Source organism: Bos javanicus, chromosome 6, assembly GCF_032452875.1.
Source record: "Bos javanicus breed banteng chromosome 6, ARS-OSU_banteng_1.0, whole genome shotgun sequence".
NCBI classification, from domain to species: Eukaryota; Metazoa; Chordata; class Mammalia; order Artiodactyla; family Bovidae; genus Bos; species Bos javanicus.
In genome coordinates, this window is record NC_083873.1 from 94,086,619 (window position 1) to 94,109,604 (window position 22,986).

The window sequence follows — 22,986 nt, forward strand, 5'->3', positions numbered from 1 at the left end:
AGTGATAGTGTATTTGAATTGGGTCAGTCAAGGTGAGGACTAATGTGCCTCTTCAGATCTTCCTTCTTTTAAGAATTATTTTATTTTTCTTTTATTGTGATTTTACTATAAAAGAATATATAATCACCACTTCCCTGGTGGCTCAGATGGTAAAGAATCTGCCTGCAGTGTAGGAGACCTGGGTTCGATCCCTGAGTTGGGAAGATCCCCTGGAGGAGGAAATGGCAACCCACTCCGGTATTCTTGCCTGAAGAATCCCATGGACAGAGGAGCCTGGCAGGGTCACAAAGAGTCAGACTGTGGCTGGACATGACTGAAGTGACTGATTACTCACATAATCATCCTTGGAAAATCAAACACTTCAAAATTATATAACATAGCTCTCCTTCTCTGGCAACATATCTGAAATATAAGACCATTGTTAGAAAGTTGTTCTATAGCCTTCTTAAATCTTATTTATTGTTTATTATTTTTTATTAAACATTCACATTAAACAGAGAAAGGCTTGCTTTGGGATATGCCAAAAGTCAATAAAAGACCTGATCCTTGGTCTTGGGAAATCTAAACCTTAAATATGGAGAGAGGGCAAATATAAAAAGACAATACTTCTGAAGAAATATGCTAACTAATTCTGTGAAAATGAGAAGCATAAGTGCTAGAGGACAAAGAACCATAGGGTAAAGGTGGCCAAATGAGATGAATCCAGGTAGAGTATCTGTTGGTCCCAAATGATGTCAAAATGGAAATAAGCAATTCTGTGTCTTTCTATAGTGCTTTTCTTCTCATGGTTTAAAAAATACCACAAAGAGAAAAAATGTACTTAAAGGATATTCTTTCTCATATATATATAGTTAAAATATAGGTTATCCCTCCTTAAAGAATTGGCCACTATTGTTTTAAGATATAAAGTGACTGGAATAACCATGCATTTCTGGTTATAATGAAATGAATACACTGAAATAAGTCTATGTGTAAAAGGTGAATGAAATTCTGTCTGTTCCTATGTAACCAGCAAAGAAAAGAGAAATCCTTTTGGGTGGCATGGGTAACGATTTACTTGCATGTAGATTATAATTTAAAATTGACTCCTGAATTTGTCAAGCCTTTTGACCTGTATTCAAAACACTTTGAGAGGGCTCACGCCAGCAAGTTACAATACTGTATTTATCAGCAGCCACCTGCAGGGCTTTAGTCTCCAGCTGCTGCTTTTTTTTTTTTCAATCCATTGAAACTTCTTATTTAAAATGGCTGTAGACCAAATAGCATTGACAGAGGAAAGAAAGCCAAAGGGTAGCGCTTCCTTAAAACCATTATTTGATTGGGACAAAAGGGCAAGGTTTCCTGAATCAACCTTAAGAAATACAGATATTGAACATGTTAACAATACCAGCGTTCTTCCAAAAAAACCACATTACACCCCACCTCACTGGGTCTATTGATTGGAATGTCGTGCAAATGAAAGGAACGAAAGAAACCCAAAGTGCTTCTTCTAACAAGGTGCCATCAATAATGTCCACATGGGCGATCCTTCCTTGATTTAAGAGCTTGTCGCCTGCGTGCACCCACTTAAAAGTCTCTGGATAGGGGAAAACACCCTCCTGCCCCAAACAGAATGTTAGATTAAGAAAGATTCATCCCATTCTGCTGCCCTATTTCTCATCTTGTCTGCTTTGTTGGGCTCGCTCTCTCCTGTAGCGTTCTGTCTCTTGACCATGTGTAGTATTGACTTGCTGATGTACGTTTGTTCTCCTAAACTTAGACCCTGTGCATGTGTATTTCCATATAATAGAAGCTTTGTTCTGATTTTTACATGGGAAAAGATTTGCTCTTTGAAGGCGTCTTCTTAAGGAAGAACCATCCAGAGAACACAGCTGGCTTTGGAAAATTGAGTTTCTACTGAAAGTTTCCTGCTATTATCTTGACAATCTTATCATTATCAAAGCATTTGAATATTAGGTATGACAATGAACACTCGCTGCAGGGAAGAGAGGAGCAAGGCCATAAGTGGGAGGGGGCCGCTAACAATTGTGCCCCCTGTGGCAGCCATCATAATTTAATATCCTCACACTGGGAGGCTCCATTTCGCTTGGCCCGCATTGAGCTACTCGATGTGTTGTTTCTCTTTGGCCAAACCCATCAGGGTTGTCCCTTGAACAGCCTGTAAGACTTCAAATAAAAGATCATGCTGATCATAGCCTAAGGGTAGGATTTGTGCTTTGCATGGGAGTGAGTAATTTAACTATTACACGGAGGGAGGCTTCTGGGTTTGAACAGAATTTATTTCAAGATTGCACTAAACTTGTTGGTAGATCAATAGTTTTTCTTCTTATTGACTAGGTGTCTCGCTGAAAAATAGGGAAGACACATCCACTAAATGATAATGACGAGATATATTGGAGTTGCCACGTGCTGATACCCCGTTCTGTTTGTCTTGTACTTTGTGACTGGATACTTTTTTTTTTTTTTTTGCAGTGGATTTAACTTTTTCCCACCTTTCTGCTCAATATCAGGTAGGATTTGAAGCTGTCATGTTAAAGATTCTAAGTAGAAGAGACTGATTATCGTTCATGTAATTTCTACTCTTGTTTTTGTTCTGGTATCAGTGCTGGGGATAACCTTCCTGAAGTCTTTAAGACTTTATCATTTGAAAATAGACTCATGAGCTCAGCTGTATCTTGCCGTAGTGTGGTACAGAATGTACTATAAGGAGGATTTGTCTTAGTCTGTATCGCATGAAAGGGTTTGTTATATTTTTATACTGTAACACTGTCCTATAACAAACATTTGGAGGATAGTTGTTATGGTGAGCTCCAGGGTGTTTTTGAGAGAGAAAAGGAAAAAAAAAAAGATTAATATGCTTTCTTCTTTGTGGAACTGATTTAGACTGTGAAATGGGGCTTATCCAAGGTTATGGATGAAGCAGAGTGTAGTGTTAAATTAGGACGACCTGACCACCATTTGGGTTTTGATTATCATGGGTTGTCTCCAAGACCTACTTTTGAAAAGAACAAGAAATATTAGTAGAGCTGTTAAGCATTTGGTCCTTTGTTTTTATTCATTAAGATCCAAACAGTGGGAAGCTCTCACAGAAAAATGCCTGGCTTAAAATACCACATCACCATGGGAAAGTGGATACTTTAGTTTTTTTTTTTTTTCAACTGATGAATTAATTTTAGAAACTTAAAGGTTTTGTTGTTGTTGTTGTTCAGTCACTAAGTTATGTCCGACTCTCAGAGACCCCAGGGACTGTAGCATGCCAGGCTACTCTGTCCTCTGCTATCTCCCGGAATTTGCTCAAATTCATGTCCATTGAGTCAGTGACGCTATCTAACCATCTCATCCTCTGATGCCCCCTTCTCCGGCCTTCAATCCTTCCCAGCATCAGGGTATTTTTCAGTGAGTTGACTGTTTGCATCAGGTGGCCAAAGTATTGGAGCTTCAGCTTCAGCATCAGTCCTTCCAATGAATATTTGGGGTTGATTTCCTTTAGGATTGGTTTGAAGGCTTTATCTATTGATAAAGGGGTGGTTTTCTATTGCCCATACTCTAGAGTAAATTTTAACCAATGTGAGCTCATTAAAAAATGCCAGGTTGTGGTTTGAAATGTCTCTTTAAGATTCCCATGACCACAAAGGCCTCATCTCTTGTTTTGGAGTCCTGTGACTTCACACATGAAGATCAGAGACCATTGTTGTATCTGTGCACTTGGGTTGTCTGCATTTGTACTCAAGATGGTGAAGAGTTATCATGACCAACTTTCATTTCCAAGTCGATTTGATAGAGCATTTGAACATGAATTATTATTATTGGTATATTTATGCTGAGTCCCCATGGAGAACAAAGACTCTTTAGGAAATGGGTCCTGACCAATGATCTGTAATCATGATGACAAAAAATAGTTTAGGTTAAGGAGCAGACCATCAAAGGTAACACCCTACTCTTCCCTTGTATATGTATATGCATATTTGTGTAAAGTGCTGGACAAGCAAACAACAGCTGAAGAAGAGCTTAAGGGAAATTCTTCCTGTTTAATAAGAGGTATAAATGCTGAGATATACATGTGTCTAGATGTGTGTCTTTCTCTATGAGCACCAAAAGATATCATTATCAGTTTTAAAAATGAGGTGTGAAATAGACACATAGATTATCCCATGTGATAATTGCATTTTTAATTTTTAAAGGCACAGTGTTCCAAACTTGGGTCTCAGGGAAGTAGAAAAGCAGATTCAAAGAGACATTAATAACTGAAATAATTCAGCCTCAAGATAATTTAAAAATACTAGTAGAGAGTTTGATTGGGGAAAGTATAAGAGAAAATTTCCATGAGTTATCTTTGCTAAGTCCTTGGTGGTAAGGATATTAAAATTGTCATCTAATGATTGATGCTGAATGTGTATAGTGGGGCCGCTGTTTTCTCCTGAGATCACGTTTTCCTTAAAGCCTCACTTGGCATCTTCGTATTTCATATTGGCTCAGGTATTGCAGCTAAAGGAGGCAGAATGGCATGGTCTCCAGGACCGTGGACTTTGAAGCTGACTGCTCTGGGCTCAGTCCCAGCCCCACCAATTATTGGTTGTGACAGAAAGTAACTTATACCTCCCCATGCCTCTGTTACCTTATTTTTAAAATAAGGCTGTTGTAAAGATTAAGTCAGTTAATATATGCAGGACTTTGCAGTGCAGGGCTTATGGTGAGTTGTTTTCTCTCTGTGCCTCAGTTTCCGGTTTTAGGGGTAGTACTTGTACTTCTCCCCTAGGGCTGTTGTTAGGATTTAATGAATTAATATTGTGTATGCAAGATGCTGGTCCCATCACTTCATGGGAAATAGATGGGGAAAAAGTGTCAGACTTTATTTTTGGGGCTCCAAAATCACTGCAGATGGTGATTGCAGCCATGAAATTAAAAGACACTTACTCCTTGGAAGAAAAGTTATGACCAACCTAGATAGCATATTCAAAAGCAGAGACATTGCTTTGCCAACAAAGGTCCGTCTAGTCAAGGTTATGGTTTTTCCGGTGGTCATGTATGGATGTGAGAGTTGGACTATGAAGAAAGCTGAGCGCCGAAGAATTGATGCTTTTGAACTGTGGTGTTGGAGAAGACTCTTGAGAGTCCCTTGGACTGCAAGGAGATCCAACCAGTCCATTCTAAAGGAGATGAGCCCTGGGGGTTCTTTGGAAGGACTGATGCTAAAGCTGAAACTCCAGTACTTTGGCCACCTCATGCAAAGAGTTGACTCATTGAAAAAGACTCTGATGCTGGGAGGGATTGGGGGCAGGAGGAGAAGGGGATGACAGAGGATGAGATGGCTGGATGGCATCACCGACTTGATGGACGTGAGTCTGAATGAACTCCGAGAGATGGTGATGGACAGGGAGGCCTGGCATGCTGCGGTTCATGGGGTTGCAAAGAGTCGGACACGACTGAGCAACTGAACTGAACTGATGCAAAATGCTTAGAACAGAGCCTGGAACTATGTTAATTTTAGCAATTATCATTATTCTACAGAATAAAGATTAGATTTTCTGAACTCCAATTCAGTTCTTTTAGAAATAATACACACTGTGCTGTGCTCTGCTAAGTCACTTCTCTTTGCCATCCCATGAACTGTAATCTGCCAGCCTCTTCTGTCCATGGGATTCTCCAGGCAAGAATACTGGAGTGGGTTGCTATTCCCTTCTCCAGGGGATCTTCCAAACTCAGGGATCAAACCTGGGTCTCCTGCATTGTAGGCAGATTCTCTACTGTTTGAGCCACCAGGGCATTCTGGGCTAGGTGTTGGTTACCTTATAAAGAACACATTTTTATAGTCTATATGACCCTGCTCCAGTGTTTTCCCTGCTGTGGGTTATGATCTATTAATAGGTTGTAAAATAAATGTAATGGATTGTAACCAGAATTTCTTAAAAGATGAAGTTGAATTGACAAGAACGGAGCATACTGCATATAATATGGTTTCCTGAAACTTAAAAAAAAAAATCTCACTTTCAATCTGTCTTTAAAACACATAGATTTGTGACAATGTAAAGGGTAGTATTTTAGATCATGATTCAAAAAGTTTGAGCAGGGACTTCCCTGGTGGCCAGGTGGCTAAGATTTCACGCTCCCAATGGTGTGGGCTGGGGTTCGATCCCTGGGCAGGGAACCAGATCCCACATGCTGTAACTAAAACCTAGAGTTCACGTGCTGTAACTAAACCTAGTGCAGCCAAATAAATCAATATTTTTTTTTTTATAAAAGTTTGAACAGCCCCATGTGTAGTCACAGTCTGCATCTCTCTGTACCCATCCCCTGACCTCCTCTGCTCCAAACTGTCCCCTTCACTTTCCTTTCAGCTTGCCATCTGCGCTCTCCTTGCAGGATCTTTGCTTGTGTGATCAGCTCTGCTGTAAAAGTAGTTCCCTCCAATGCATTTCCTTAATGCATTTGATCAACTATCCCCTTCTCAGGGAGTCTTTGCCTCGACCATTCTTTATGAAACAGCTCACCATGCTCCTCGGCTCACATCCCTGTCCTCTTTGTTCAACCTTTCTTTTTAGCGATGAGAGATTAAATAGGCTTTGACATGTTACCACCGCCTGACATAACTTGTTGTTTTGTGGTCATCTTTTGTCTTTCCTTTCCCATCAGAATGAGCACAGCATGAGTCCAGTTCTTGGTTTTGTTCCCCCCACTGTATCGCCAGCACCTAGGACAGTGCCTGGCATGTAGTGAACACTGAAAGTAGTTGCTGCTGCTGCTGCTGCTGAATTGTTTCAGTCCTGTCCGACTCTGTGCAACCCCATAGACAGCAGCCCACCAGGCTCCCCTGTCCCTGGGATTCTCTAGGCAAAGTGGTTTGTTGTTGACTGAAAGAAAGAACAAACAGATAATGGAACTTAGGGTCATGTTGGTTGTTACTTTATCTTGGAAGGAGTATTAAAGTTTCTTACATAGCTGCCAAAGATTTGGACTTTTCCTCCACTTTCCAGTTTTATCAGTTGCCTTTTCCTTCGCTTTCTCTTCCCCTACGGTTATGATTGCTGCGCTGTGACAACTCGGAGATCCCAGCTATTCCGTGAATACACAGAACTGTGTCAGGCATCTGTGCCTTTGCTCACAATGTTCCTTTTGCTCACAGTGCCTTTCCCCTGTCTTTTTCTTCTTCACCTGGATAACTGTGCTGGCCCTTCAGGATCCAGTATGGAATTAATCATCCTCTAGGATCTCCTGAGCTGGGGAAGATGCTTCTTCTCTGTGCTCTGATATCACTCTTTCAATTTCATATATCTGTTTTTGTGACTTCTTCGTTTCTAGCTACATAAGAGCTCAAATGAGTCATTCGTATTTTTGTATTCCTAGAGTTTTCCATACTGCCTGGCATTCAGTAAGAACTCCGTAAATATTTATTTAACTGAAAGGAAACATATTTGAATTTTTAACTTGTTTGAACTACATTTTTGTCTGAACCATATTCCTTGAAACTGACAACAGACCTTTGGGGAGATCTATAAGGTCTTTGATCCATTAACAAAGGTAGGTATTTATGGCTATTTTGTCATTTTTCAGTTCTCAAAAACAAAGATTTCTTAAAAATTGCTTCGAATAAGAGAAGAGGTTGTGTGGGATAGAAGATGGAAAGGCACAGATGCAAACTGCCCCCTCCATCATGTTTTTTCCATTGCACATCTCAACTGTCTGGAGAAGTTTTTTTCAATGAGTGTGTTCTTCTGGCTTTTGCTTTTTATTCATCTAACTTCCTGAAAACTGACACCTGGAGATGAGAAAGAGATTTGAGTAAAATGTGACGTTGTCCTTTTAGATCCTAGGAATACCCTGGTGAAAGATTCAGCTAAAAGGAAAATTTTGGATTATATGTGATTTTCATTTATATTTGATACTTTAGTTCCCTTTTGCTATGGATAATTGAGAGTTGACTGAATATGCTAACTACACAACTAAATATAACCTCCTGAGGAAAATTTATTCTTTGTACTCCTTTGCTTTTTTATTGTGATGAAAAGAAGAAGAAGAAGAAGAAAAAAAAAAAAACCCAGAGACTCAACGGGCTGTAACTTTAATAGGTCATTCCAGCCAGTGCTTACCTTCACAAAATTCTGATAATACAGGGAAGACAATACAGTGATCAAAAGCAGTGATGAGATTTTTTAGCAGCATTAACCGTCATGACCTAGCAAAATGAAAGAAAATGGTTTAACAGAACTGTCAGCTTCAATATAGCTAATAAAGGCATGGATAAATGTTTATTACATACCGGAGACAGATCATTTCTGTACAGAAATTGAGGATGACCTTTACTGATAACTCTTATCTGCCTGATATCCTGAGAGAGAGGGAGAGGGAGAGGGGAGAGAAGCATATTTGCTGATATTTATGAAAGGAGAAATTATCATGTGCAAATAAAACATTTTAGTAATGATTATCTCAAGTCACCCTCTTGCCCTCTCTTCCACCCCCACAGACATACCTCATGGAGGTAAAATATAGATTCCTTTCTAGGAGACCAAATGTGCCCGAAAGTGGCATGGGTAATTTCAGGGAAATTCTCCCTAAACTCACCATGTCTTAAAAAGGCAAAGAATAGGCACAGGTGGATATGAATACTTGTATTAATTATGTTGACTTAATTTCTTCTCAGAGATTATAAAAATATTGCAATTATTTAACACTCTTTTAATAACATGGTCTGGAGAAGGAAATGGCAACCCACTCCAGTATTCTTGCCCGGAGGACTCCATGGACTGGGGAGTCTGGTGGGCTACAGTCCATGGGGTCGCAAAGAGTCGGACACAACTTAGCGACTAACACATATGACACAATAAGATGGTCTCAAGTGTAACTAGGAAATTTCAGAGAAATCACTATTAGAGGTGGAACTGGAAACCTCTTCTTCCTTGACTCTATGACTTAACTGGGCTTTAAGTCTTGTGGCTCAGACAGTAAAGAATCTGCCTGCAATGCAGGAGACCCCAGTTCGATTCCTAGGTTGGGAAGATCCCCTGGAAAAGGGAATGGCTACCCAATCCAGTATTCTTGCCTGGAGAATCCCATGGATAGAGGAGCCTGGTGGGCTACAGTCCATGGGGTCACAGAGTCAGAAATGACTGGTAACTAACACTTGCATGACTTAATTAAATGTCTTTTTTTCCCTTTCACTCAGAGGCTCACCTATTTTTTCTTTCAGTTTTCTTTTAAGCAGACTACAGGCAACTTTTTTGCATACCTGACATAGAGAAGTGCTGCCAAAAGGGCTGGTTGTGTTTAGGAGCCATCATTGGCTCTTTGCACTTAGAGAAATGATCTTTGTATTCTCTTTTTCTCTGTCTTTCACAGCTGCAACTGTCATGCATTCCCCCGGCTCATTTGGACTTCTCTGAGCCACTGACTCTGCCATTATTAAGGTACGATGAGTTTTCCACAATGTCATAGGGGGCTTGTTTGACATTTAATATTGAATACAGTCAGTCCCTTACATATGAACCAGTTCCTTTCCAGAAGCAGGTTCATATGTCCAATTTGCTTGTAAGTCTAACATAGCTTAGGTACCCAACTAACACAACTGGCTATATAGTGGTGTACTGTAATAGGTTTATAATACTTTTCATACAAATAATACATAAAAAACAAACAAGCACAAAAATAAACGAAATGTTTTTAATCTTCTAGTGCAGTACCTTGAACAGTACAGTAATACAGTACTGCTGCTGCTGCTGCTGCTAAGTCGCTTCAGTTGTGTCCGACTCTGTGCGACCCCATAGACGGCAGCCCACTAGGCTCCTCTGTCCCTGGGATTCTCCAGGCAAGAATACTGGAGTGGGTTGCCATTTCCTCCTCCAGGGGATCTTCCCATCCCAGGGATTGAATCCGGGTCTCCTGCACTGCAGGCAGATTCTTTGCCACTGAACCATTAACAGTAGGAAATAAAGGGCAAGCTGCAATCTCACTCAAGCCTGACATTGATGGCATAGGTTTTAGTTTCTTGCTGGATTCAATTCTATCTACCCTCTTGAAAAAGCGATTCAGTGATATCTGGGTAGTAACTCTTTCTTTCTCTTCACAGATGACTTGGTAGCACTGGATTACATTCTGAATGACTGCTGCAACCATCATGTACTGTTCTGCATTGGGGTCCTGTTGGCACCAGTGGTGAAGAGCCTGCCTGCCATTGCAGGTAGACATAAGAGACACAGGTTTGATCCCCGGGTCGGGAAGATCCCCTGGAGGAGGGCATGGCAACCCACTCCAGTATTCTTGCCTGGAGAATCCCATGGACAGAAGAGCCTGGTGGGCTATAGTCTATAGGGGCACAAAGAGTTGGACACTGTTGAATCGACAGCACACGCGCGTACATGTCTCAGAAACTAACAGTGCCTCCTCAAACAAATAAAATCCCCTTGCCATTTCCTGCAACATGTAGCTCTTTGGTTCTTCAGTTTCTTCTTCTTCTTGTCTCTCTTCATCCTTTCTCTGGGCCTCCAGTTCCATCCGGTCTTCATTTGTAAGCTCCTCATGTTGCACAGCAATAATACAGTAAAGTACACAAAAGAGGATGCACGTATGTGACAATGTACGCCAGAGACATGAACTACTTACGTGACTGAACATACACACGCATGTTTGCATCTTTGAAGTTTTACAACCTGAAGGTTCATACGTAGGGGACTTAGTGTGTAGACTACACTGATGCTGAAAAAGACAAAATCTTATAGATGAGGGAAGTTCTACTGTAGTTCACAGTTTGTGCCTTGTTATAAACATGTTATTTTGTGCCTCTGACCCAGTTTCCAAAATCAAGTTTTCCTCTAAGCATTATTTCTCTGTTGACATACAGGAGCCAATGGTCTCTCTGTCTCTCTGTCACACACACACACACATTCAAACCCAGAGCAAGAGTGAGAGCAAGTGCAAGCATCAGACATGAAAATCTGTTACCCCCTCCTTGATCTTTGTAGCTGAATTAATTTTAAAATAAGTTTGTAAATATATGATAGAAGAAAGGAACTAGAAAAAAAAGCCCTTAACTGTTTATGTCTACAGTCTTAAACTATCATTTGTTGAAACTATGAAACTAAAAAGAACAGAAAAGTTCTAATTTGATGAAGTGTACTTGATGAGGAATGATTAGATGTTAACTATAAAAGTTTTTCATTGGAATAACATCTCTTTTATAGTTTTCTATGTTGTTCAGATTTACTGTTTAAAGCAAGTTTCAGCAAGAATGAGGTTTATGTTTTAATGCTTATGTGAAAACTGAAAGCCTTGGAAATCTACTTGGATTAATTATGGATACTTTCTCAATACAGGTTAGTCAACTATACACATGTCTGACAAAGTATTCACTGATTCTGATGCCATGTCTGTGATAGATATTAACCAAAAAGTATATCTGCTACATGTCCTGGGCAACACAATCTTTATGATATATTTTGTGAAGAATATTTGTCTGTATTATTCTTTACTTGAAGTACATTCATTTTGGTTTTGGTATTAAAGAAATGCTGGCCTTATACAGTATGCTGAGAAATATGTATTCCTCTTCAGTTTTCTGGAAGAGTTTGTATAGAACTGGTATTATTTCCTCTTTAAATATTTGTTGAAATTCCTCAGTGAAGCTATCTGAATGGGGGATATTTTAGTGTCAAGGATTTTAACTAAAAGTTTAATTCTTGGCTGATATTGTAATACTAGGATTATCTGTTTTTCCTTGAGGGAATTTTAGTAGGTTGTGCCTTTCAAGGAATTTATCCATTTAAGATGTCAAATCCACTAGAATAAAGTTATTACCATATTCCCTGTTATCCTTTTTTTGTTGTTGTTGTTTTCCTCCTATTATCCTTTTAATATGTACAGAATCTACAGCAAAATTGCCTCTGTCATTCCTGATATTAGCAATTGTGGTATCTTTTTGTTTCCCATTAGTCTTGTTAGTTTATTAATTTTATTGGTTTTCTTAAAGAAGCACTTGAAAAGTAATGATTTTTTCTATTGTTTTTCTATTTTCGACTGATATCTCCTCTGATTTTTATTAATTTTAAATTACTTTGGTTTTAACTTGCTCTTCCTCTTCTGAGGAACTTGAGATCATTGATTTGAGATCTTCTGTTTTAATTGACATTTAGTACTATATATTTCCCTCCAAGTATTGCCTTAGAAACATCCCACAGATTTTGACACTGTATTTTTCGTTCTCACTCAATTCAAAATACTTTCTAATTTCTCTTTTGGTTTCCTCTTTGACCCATGAAGTTTTTTATTTGTGAGTTTTTCAGATACTTTAAACACTTATAATTTAATCTGTTTGTGGTTAGACAGTATATCTTATATGACTTGAAATCTTCTAAATTTATTAGACATTTTTTATGACCCAGAATTCACTTCTGTCTTGGTAAACGATCCATGTGCACTTGAAAGAATGCATATTCTGCTGTTGTTGGCTGGAGCACTCTATTAATGCCAAGTATACCAATCTGGTTAATAGTGTGGCTTGTCTTCTATACCCTTAATTTTGGCCTATCAATTATTGAGAAGATAATTGAAATCTCCTGTAATTGTACATTTACCCATTTTTCCCAGCAGTTCTTCTTAGTTTTTGTGTTTGAAACTGTTATTAGCTTAATAAATGTTTAGGATTGGTTTGTCCTTTGAATATATTGACTTTCTCCTCATTGTAGAATGATCCTGTATATCTCTGGTGATATTGTTTGCTCTGAAATTTCCTTTGATATTAATACAACCACTTCAGCATGCCTCTGATTGATCGGTGTTATCCTGGTATATGTTTTCTCATCTTTTAAATCTAGTATATCTTGATATATAAAAGGTATTTCATATGGGAAGTATGTAGTTAGATCTTTTTCTATCCAATCTGCTAATCTTTGCTTTTGCAACATTTAGGTTCTAGGTTATTTACATTAGGGTTGATTCTGCTATGTTGATTTTTTTTTCTTGGTTATTTTTTCCCTTTGTTCTTCTCCTCTGCTTTTGCATTAATAAAAATTATTTAATAGTCCAATTTTATTGCCTTTGTTTTATTGTTATTTATAACCCTTTTTGTATTATTTTAGTAGCGGCATTTGTGTTTATCCCAATCTATTTTCAAGTGGTATGATATACTTCATGTTTAGTGCAAGTAATGTTTAGTTCTAGTACTAGTACTTTTGGATAGCTTCTTTTTTTTGGCTATGTCTTCAACCTCATTAATTTCTTCTTTGCCAATGTCTACTCTGTTAATCCTAACAATTGTATTTTCATTTCAGACATTGTTTTCATCTTTAGAAATGCAGTTTGTTCCTTTTAAAGAATATATCTTTCATATCTCTACTTAACACACCTTTTTTTTTTCTCTAGCTTCTTGACCATACTGAATATAGTTATAATAACTTTAATATCTTGTATAAGCTATCTTCTGTGTCATATTTGTTTTGGATTCAGTTTATTGACTTTTCTCATTATGATCATTTCTTTGCATGACTTTTCATTTCTATTTGAGGCCAGAGTTATTAATTTTAACTGTTTTGTAATCCTATAAATATTTTTGTAATCCTATAAATATTTCTAAATATTTGTGCATTCATGTTATGGTACTTGGAAACAGCTTGATTCTTTCAGTTCTTGCTCTTAGGCTTTGTTAAACATGATCATAATACAATTTGTTGCTGTTCAGTTTCTTGGTCGTGTCCAACTCTGACTAATACAATTCAGTCAGTTGCTAATTTACCCAACTTCTGAGGGAAAACACTTCTGAATATTCTACCAAATGCCCATGAAATATGAAGCTTTACACTGTGTCAGATGAGAGCAAACATTAATTCTGGCTCTGTGTGTATCCCAGGGATTGTTCTTTTTAATGTTTCTCAATGTTTTCTCTCTGGTATTTAGAGATTTCTTATAAATCCTGAGCACTTTCGATGCCTCTTTCAGATCTCTAAATTTCTCTGTCTTCACAATTCTCTTCTCTCTGGCACTCTTCCCTACAATATCTGGCTCTCTTGACCTTTGCAAACTTACAACTTGGACATTTTCACCAAGAGCTATGTTGGAGCCATCACAGGGCTAATCTTGTTAGACTGTGTGGTAAGTCGCTTCACTTACCAACTCTATGCAACCCCATGGACTGTAGCCCACCAGGCTCCTCTGTCCATGGGATTCTCCAGGCAAGAATACTGAAGTGGGTTGCCATGCCCTTCTGCAGGGGATCTTCCTGACCCAGGGATCAAAGCCGTGTCTCTTATGTCTCCTGCATTGGCAGGCAGGTTCTTTACCACAAGTGCCATCTGGAAAGTCCTCTTGTTAGCTTAGCTGATCTCTTATTGCTTGATTTCCAGTGTCTTGAGAACCACTGTTTTACTTATATGCCTCGCTTTATAGTTTTCATGCACGAAGAAAAATCTTTTCTCTGAAACTCCTTTCTGACCTGAAGTATAAATTCTGTTGAGCGATTTTCATGTTCTTATTAGCTGTTCTCATAGAGAAGGGAATGGAAACCCACTCCAGTATTCTTGCCTGGAGAATTCCATGGACAGAGGAGCCTGGAGGGCTACAGTTCATGGAGTCATAAAGAGTTGGACATAACTGAGCTACTAACACTTTCACTTCATAGCTACTTTACAAAATGTCATCATTTTTTTGCCCATTTTAAAAATAGGGTTATTCTTTTTTTTTTTTTTAGAATTTAGCTGTACTAATTCTTTTTATATTATGGAAAACTTCTAGTGCCAAAAGTTCTAATATTAATGAAGTCTAGTTTATCAAGTTTTTCTTTAATAATACCTTGTGTCCTACCTGAGAAAACCTGAATGAAAAGGTCATGAAGATTTTCCTCTATATTTTCTGTTAGAAGTTTTATAACTCTAAGTTTTACTTTTAAGTTTAAAATACATTTTAGGTTAAAATTTGTATGACATAATAGATAAGATTCACTTTTCTACCTTTTGATATTAGGCTGTTTCAGCAGTATTTGTTGAAAGGACTGTTCCTTTCTGTCAAATTACTTAGACACTGGGGTTAAAAATTAATTTGGTTATGGTTCTTTTTCTAGGCTAACTAGTCTGTTTATTGTACATTATGTCAATATCACTGTGTTGATTCTTGGTAGCTTTACCAGTTAATCTTGAAATGAGATGGTATGTGCCTTTCACCTTTATTCTTTTCCAAAACTGTGTTTGTGTTTTGTTTCTCTGTATTTTTATAAGTTTTAGAATACATTTGTACATTTCCACAAAGTAGGCCTGATGGAATCTTTCCTGGGATTCCATCAAATGTATAGATCAATTTGGGGAAGATTTGCTTCTTAAAATATTGAATCTTTAATCCATAATCATAGTATATTTTCCACTTTAAAATTTTTCTTTACATTTTCATTAATTTCTCTCAGCAGTGTTTTCTGCTGTTGTCACTGTACAAAAATAGTTCATATATTTTCTTAAATATATCATTGATTAATAGCTTAATGCTATTATAAATTTAAAAATTTAAATAATATTTTCTAATTGTTTGCTGAAAGTATTTAGATATACACATGATTTTTGTATGCAGCCCTTCTATTTTGCAATTGTTAAAATCACTTTTTAGTTCTACTAATATTTTTTTTAGATTCTGTAGGGTTGTCTAGGTTCACAGCCACAGGTAGAGACAATTTTACTTCTTCCTTTCCATTCTGCATCCTTTTTGTATTATTTTACTTTGTTTTCTTACATCTTTGCAGTGAGTAGGGTAGGGAAAGTATTAAACGGGACTAGTGAGAGAGAATATCCTCACCTTGCTTCCTATTTTAGGGAGAAAGTGCTCAATTTTTCTCTACTATAATGTTACTTACAATATTTTTAATGGGTTTCCTTTTTCAGGTTGAGGAAGTTTCTTCTATTTCTAATATGTTGGTGGTTTTTATCATGATTGTGTATAGAATTTTGCTAGATGGATTTTCTCATCTATTTGTTGCTGTTGCTAAGTTGCTTAAGATGATTGTATTATTTTTCTCTTTGATGCCCTGTGTGTGTTAGTTGCTTAGTTGTGTCTGATTCTTTGCAACCCCATGAACTGTAGCCCACTAGGCTCCTCTGTCCATGGAATTCTCCAGGCAAGAATACTGGAGTGGGTTGCCATTTCCTTCTCCAAGGGACTTTCCCGAACCAGGGATCACACTTGGATTTCCTGAATTGTACAGAAGGCAAATTCTTTACCAAGGAAGCCCATTTAAGCATCTGCCTGCTAAGGCAGGAGACATGGGTTTGATACCTGGTCTGGGAAGGTTCCGTATGCCTCAGAGCAACTAAGCCAGAGCTACTGAGCCCTCTTGTCTAAAGTCTGTGCTCGGAAATTGAAACTGTAATCAGAAATCTTCCAGCAAACAAAAGCCCAGGTCCAGACAGCTTCACAGCTGAATTCTGCCAAAAATTTAGAGAAGAGCTAACACCTATCCTACTCAAACTCTTCCAGAAAATTGCAGAGGAAGGTAAACTTCCAAACTCATTCTATGAGGCCACCATCACCCTAATACCAAAAACTGACAAAGATCCCACAAAAAAAGAAAACTACAGGCCAATATCACTGATGAACATAGATGCAAAAATCCTTAACAAAATTCTAGCAATCAGAATCCAACAACACATTAAAAAGATCATACACCATGACCAAGTGGGCTTTCTCCCAGGGATGCAAGGATTCTTCAATATCCGCAAATCAATCAATGTAATACACCACATTAACAGATTGAAAAATAAAAACCATATGATTATCTCAATAGATGCAGAGAAAGCCTTTGACAAAATTCAATACCCATTTATGATAAAAACTCTCCAGAAAGCAGGAATAGAAGGAACATACCTCAACATAATAAAAGCTATATATGACAAACCCACAGCAAACATTATCCTCAATGGTGAAAAATTGAAAGCATTTCCTCTAAAGTCAGGAACAAGACAAGGGTGCCCACTTTCACCATTACTATTCAACATAGTTTTGGAAGTTTTGGCCACAGCAATCAGAGCAGAAAAAGAAATAAAAGGAATCCAAATTGGAAAAGAAGAAGTAAAACTCTCACTGTTTGCAGATGACATGATCCTCTACATAGAAAACCCTAAAGACTCCACCAGAAAATTACTAGAACTAATCAATGAATATAGTAAAGTTGCAGGATATAAAATCAACACACAGAAATCCCTTGCATTCCTATACACTAATAATGAGAAAATAGAAAGAGAAATTAAGGAAACGATTCCATTCACCATTGCAACGAAAAGAATAAAATACTTAGGAATATATCTACCTAAAGAAACTAAAGACCTATATATAGAAAACTATAAAACACTGGTGAAAGAAATCAAAGAGGACACTAATAGATGGAGAAATATACCATGTTCATGGATTGGAAGAATCAATATAGTGAAAATGAGTATACTACCCAAAGCAATTTATAGATTCAATGCAATCCCTATCAAGCTACCAACAGTATTCTTCACAGAGCTAGAACAAATAATTTCACAATTTGTATGGAAATACAAAAAATCTCGAATAGCCAAAGCAATCTTGAGAAAGAAGAATGGAACTGGAGGAATCAACCTACCTGACTTCAGGCTCTACTACAAAGCCACAGTCATCAAGACAGTATGGTACTGGCACAAAGACAGAAATATTGATCAATGGAACAAAATAGAAAGCCCAGAGATAAATCCATGCACATATGGACACCTTATCTTTGACAAAGGAGGCAAGAATATACAATGGATTAAAGACAATCTCTTTAACAAGTGGTGCTGGGAAATCTGGTCAACCACTTGTAAAAGAATGAAACTAGAACACTTTTTAACACCATACACAAAAATAAACTCAAAATGGATTAAAGATCTCAACATAAGACCAGAAACTATAAAACTCCTAGAGGAGAACAAAGGCAAAACACTCTCCGACATACATCACAGCAGGATCCTCTATGACCCACCTCCCAGAATATTGGAAATAAAAGCAAAAATAAACAAATGGGACCTAATCAAACTTAAAAGCTTCTGCACAACAAAGGAAATTATAAGCAAGGTGAAAAGACAGCCTTCAGAATGGGAGAAAATAATAGCAAATGAAGCAACTGACAACTAATCTCAAAAATATAAAAGCGACTCCTACAGCTCAATTCCAGAAAAATAAATGACCCAATCAAAAAACGGGCCAAAGAACTAAATAGACATTTCTTCAAAGAAGACATACAGATGGCTAACAAACACATGAAAAGATGCTCAACATCACTCATTATCAGAGAAATGCAAATCAAAACCACTATGAGGTACCATTTCATACCAGTCAGAATGGCTGCGATCCAAAAGTCTACAAGCAATAAATGCTGGAGAGGGTGTGGAGAAAAGGGAACCCTCTTACACTGTTGGTGGGAATGCAAACTAGTACAGCCACTATGGAGAACAGTGTGGAGATTCCTTAAAAAACTGGAAATAGAACTGCCTTATGATCCAGCAATCCCACTGCTGGGCATACACACCAAGGAAACCAGAATTGAAAGAGACACGTGTACCCCAATGTTCATCGCAGCACTGTTTATAATAGCCAGGACATGGAAGCAACCTGGATGTCCATCATCAGATGAATGGATATGTGGTACATATATACAATGGAGTATTACTCATCCATTAAAAAGAATACATTTGAATCAGTTCTAATGAGGTGGATGAAACTGGAGCCAATTATACAGAGTAAAGTAAGCCAGAAAGAAAAACACCAATACAGTATACTAATGCATATATATGGAATTTAGAAAGATGGTAACAATAACCCTGTATACGAGACAGCAAAAGAGACACTGATGTATAGAACAGTCTTTTGGACTCTGTGGTAGAGGGAGAGGGGGGGATGATTTGGGAGAATGGCATTGAAATATGTATAATATCATGTATGAAACGAGTTGCCAGTCCAGGTTCAATGCATGATACTGGATGCTTGGGGCTGGTGCACTGGGATGACCCAGACGGATGGTATGGGGAGGGAGGAGGGAGGAGGGTTCAGGATGGGGAACACATGTATACCTATGGCAGATTCGTTTTGATATATGGCAAAACCAATACAATATTGTAAAGTTAAAAAAAAATAAAAAATAAAGTCTGTGCTCCTATTACCCTAGTTTTGTTAAGCAAATTGATTAATTTTCAGATGTTAAATCAACTATACATTCTTTGGATAAACCCTATTTGGTCATTATAAATTGACTTTTTCAATGTTGCTGGATTTCATTTGTTAATTTTATATTATTTATATTTTTTTTTTGTATCTATGTTCATGAGAGTTACTACTCTGAGGTGTCCTGTTTTTGTAATATCTTTGTCTGGTTTGGGGTTAAGGTAATGCTGGCCATTTACAATGAGTTTGGAAGTGTCCCCTTCTTTATTTTCCAGAATATTTTCTGTGACATTGGAATTATTTCTTCCTTAATTGTTTGCCAGATTTCAACTAGTAAAACTTTTGGGCTTGTAGTTTTCTCTGTGAGGAAATTTTTATTTACAATTTTAAGTTCCATCCTAGATGTAGGGCTGTTCTGTGTTAGTAATGTAATTTCTCTCTTTCAAGTAATTTGTTCTTTCCAAATAAATGGTTGAATTCACTTGTTTGTTCCCTCTCCTTGTTTAATCTAGTTAGAGGTTTTTCAGTTTTTTTTGAGAACCGGCTCTTGTTTTCTATTTTTTGTCTATTGTTTTTCACTTATATGTTGATTGATTTAACATAGCAGTATTATTTCCTTTTTTTCCCCTAAATTTTTATAGTTAATATTCTGTTTGAGTGTTTTCTTTTTAAGGTGGAGCTGCAAATAGTTTAATTTAGGCTCTTTGTTTTCAACATAAGCATTTAAGTCAAACCAACAAATTTCCTTTAACCACAGTTTTAGTTGCAGTTCACAAAGTTTGATGTGTCTTATAATTAGTTTTATCAGGTCAAATAGTTTTTAATTTTGGAGAAGACAATGGCATCCCACTCCAGTACTCTTGCCTGGAAACTCCCATGGATGGAGGAGCCTGGTAGGCTGCAGTCCATGGGGTCGCTAAGACTGAGCGACTTCACTTTCACTTTTCACTTTCATGCATTGGAGAAGGAAAGGGCAACCCACTCCAGTGTTCTTGCCTGCAGAATCCCAGGGACGGGGGAGCCTAGTAGGAGGCCTCAGGAGCCTATGGGGTCTCACAGAGTCGGACACGACTGAAGTGACTTAGCAGCAGCAGCAGCAGTTTTTAATTTTACCTTTTGCTTTCTTATTTGGTCCATGGGGTTTTCAGAAAAGTATTTTTAAGTTTCCAAATATTTGGGCATTTCCTGGTATTTTTAATTGACTTCTAATTTAATATCACGACTTTTTTTTTATAATGAGCTGTTTATATATTTTGGAGATTAATCCCTTGTTGGTTGCATCATTTACAAATATTTTCTCACATTCTGTAGGTTATCTTTTCATTTTGTTTATGATTTACTTTGCAGTGCAAAAGCTTTATTAGGTCCCATTTGTTAATTTTCGTTTTTATTTACATTACTCTAGGAGATACTCTTGCCTGGAAAATCCCACGGACGGAGGAGCCTGGTGGGCTGCAGTCCATGGGGTCGCTAAGAGTCGGGCACGACTGAGCGACTTCCCTTTCACTTTTCACTTTGATGCATTGGAGAAGGAAATGGCAACCCACTCTAGTGTTCTTGCCTGGAGAATCCCAGGGATGGGGAAGCCTGATGGGCTGCCATCTATGGGGTCGCACAGAGTTGGACACTACTGAAGCGACTTAGCAGCAGCAGCAGCAGCAGCAGCAGCAGCAGCAGGGGATGGATCCAAAAAGATATTGCTGTGATTTATGTCAAAGAGTGTACTGCCTATGTTTTCCCCTAGGAATTTTATAGTATCCCCAGTCTTACATTTAGGTTTTTAATCAATTTTGAATTTATTTTTGTGTGTTGTGTCAGGGAATGTTATAATTTCATTTTTTACATGTAGCTGTCCAGCTTTCCCAGCACTACATATTGAAAAGACTGTCTTTTTCCCATTGTATATTCTTGCCTCTTTTGTCATACATTAATAGACTATAACCCTGTGGGTTTATTTCTGGCCTTTTTATCCTTTTCACTTGTTTATATCTCTATTTTTGTGCCAGTACCATCGTGTTTTAATTACTGTAGCTTTGTGTTATAGGCTAAAGTCAAGAAACCTGTTTGCTCCAGCTTTATTTTTCTCTCTCAAGATTGCTTTGGCTATTTGGGGTCTTTTGTGTTTCCAAATAAGTTGGAAAGGGTGTGGAGAAAAAAGAACATCCTCCTACATTGTTGGTGGGAACATAAATTGGTACAGCCACTATGAAAAACAGTATGGAGTTTCCTTAAAAAACTAAAATTAGAGCTACCACATGATTTAAAATCCCATTCTTGGGCATATATCTGGGGGAAAATATAATTCAAAAAATCCATGCACCCCAGTGTTCACTGCAGCACTATTTACAGTGGCCAAGACATGGAAGTAACCTAAATGCTCATTGACAGATGAATGGATAAAGAAGTAGAATATATATACCATGGAATATTATCTAGCCATAAAAAAGAATGAAGTAATGCCATTGGCAACAACATTCACAGACCTAGAGAACATCACTTACTAAGTGAAGTAAGCCAGAGAGAGAAAGACAAAATCATATGCTATTGCTTTTATATGGAATCTAAAAAGAGTGATAAAATGAACTTATATACAAAACAGAGATTGACCCACAGACACAAAACAGACTTATGGTTAGCAAAAGGAAAGAGAGGGGGTAGGGATAAATTGTGAATTTGGGATTACACATTACTATATATAAAATAACCAACATGGACCAAGGTGAAAGTGAAATCGCTCAGTTGTGTCCAACTCTTTGCAACCCCATGGACTGTAGCCTAACAGGCTCCTCTGTCCATGGGATTTTCCAGGCAAGAATACTGGAGTGGGTTGCCATTTCCTTCTCCAGGAGATCTTCCCAACCCAGGGATTGAACCCAGGTCTCCCACGTTGTAGGCAGATGCTTTACTATCTGAGCCACCAGGGAAGTCCTGGACCAAGGTACTATATAGTAAAAGGGACTATACTCAATATTTTATAATAACCTATAAGGGAAAAATATCTGAAAAAGAATAGATATATGTATATGTACAACTGAATTACTTTGTTGTACACCTGAAACTGAGAGTTTTGTAAGTCAACTATACTTCAATTAAAAAAAATGCCATTATGATCAGACTACAAACTCTGTATGACTTCAGTCCTTTTAATTATTCAGGTACACTTTGTTGGAATGAGTATTCTGTAATATCAGATATGTCAAGTTGGTTGATTGTGTTATTCAAGTCATATTTACTCTCACTTTTTGTGTCTATGTTTTCCACCAATTTACTGAAGTGTTGAAATCTTCAATTGTTATTGTGGATTTGTTTCAAGTTCTTTTAGCTTTTGTTTTAAATATTTTGAAGAACTGTTGTTTAGAATATTCACATTTAGTATTGCTCCTTCTTCTTGGCTAATTGAACTTCTGTCATTCTGAAATGTTGATTCTGTCATATCCTTTTCCTGGAATGTACTTTTCCTGATACTGATATAGCTGCTTCAGTTTTCTCTTAATTAATGTGTGCATGTTTTTTGTTTTTCTGTCCTTGTCCTTTTTTTTTTTTTTTTTGTCCTTGTTCTTTTAATCCATGTCTTTGTAAATTCATTTATTGATGAATAGTGTATGGTTTAGTCATGATTTTTTGTTCAGTTTGAGAAAAAAATTTGGAAATTTTAGGCAGTTTGTGTGTAGTATAATTATTAACATCATTGGAGGTTAGCTTTTCCATTATCTTATTTGTTTTCTTTTTGTCCTATTCTCTTTTCCTCTTTGCTATTTTCCTGTTTCCATTTGAATTAGTTTGACTATTTTGTAATGTTTGTTCTTATATATATTTTTGTATTATTAGCAATCTTTATTTTATTTCACTTAGGTGTACATTGTTAACCTTATT

At 37.4% G+C, this 22,986-nt stretch overlaps 2 long non-coding RNA genes across 2 annotated transcripts in view; both read left to right on the forward strand.

Annotated features, from left to right (window-relative positions):
• The window catches only part of LOC133249757 (uncharacterized), a 76,400-nt gene extending 54,032 nt beyond the window's left edge, over positions 1-22,368 (forward strand). The window contains exons 2-3 of the long non-coding RNA XR_009737087.1: positions 9,334-9,401; positions 20,519-22,368. This is a non-coding gene — a long non-coding RNA (uncharacterized LOC133249757). The remainder of the gene's footprint in view (positions 1-9,333; positions 9,402-20,518) is intronic.
• The window catches only part of LOC133249758 (uncharacterized), a 475,012-nt gene that overhangs the window by 366,330 nt on the left and 85,696 nt on the right, over positions 1-22,986 (forward strand). The gene's annotated exons all lie outside the window — the stretch shown is intronic.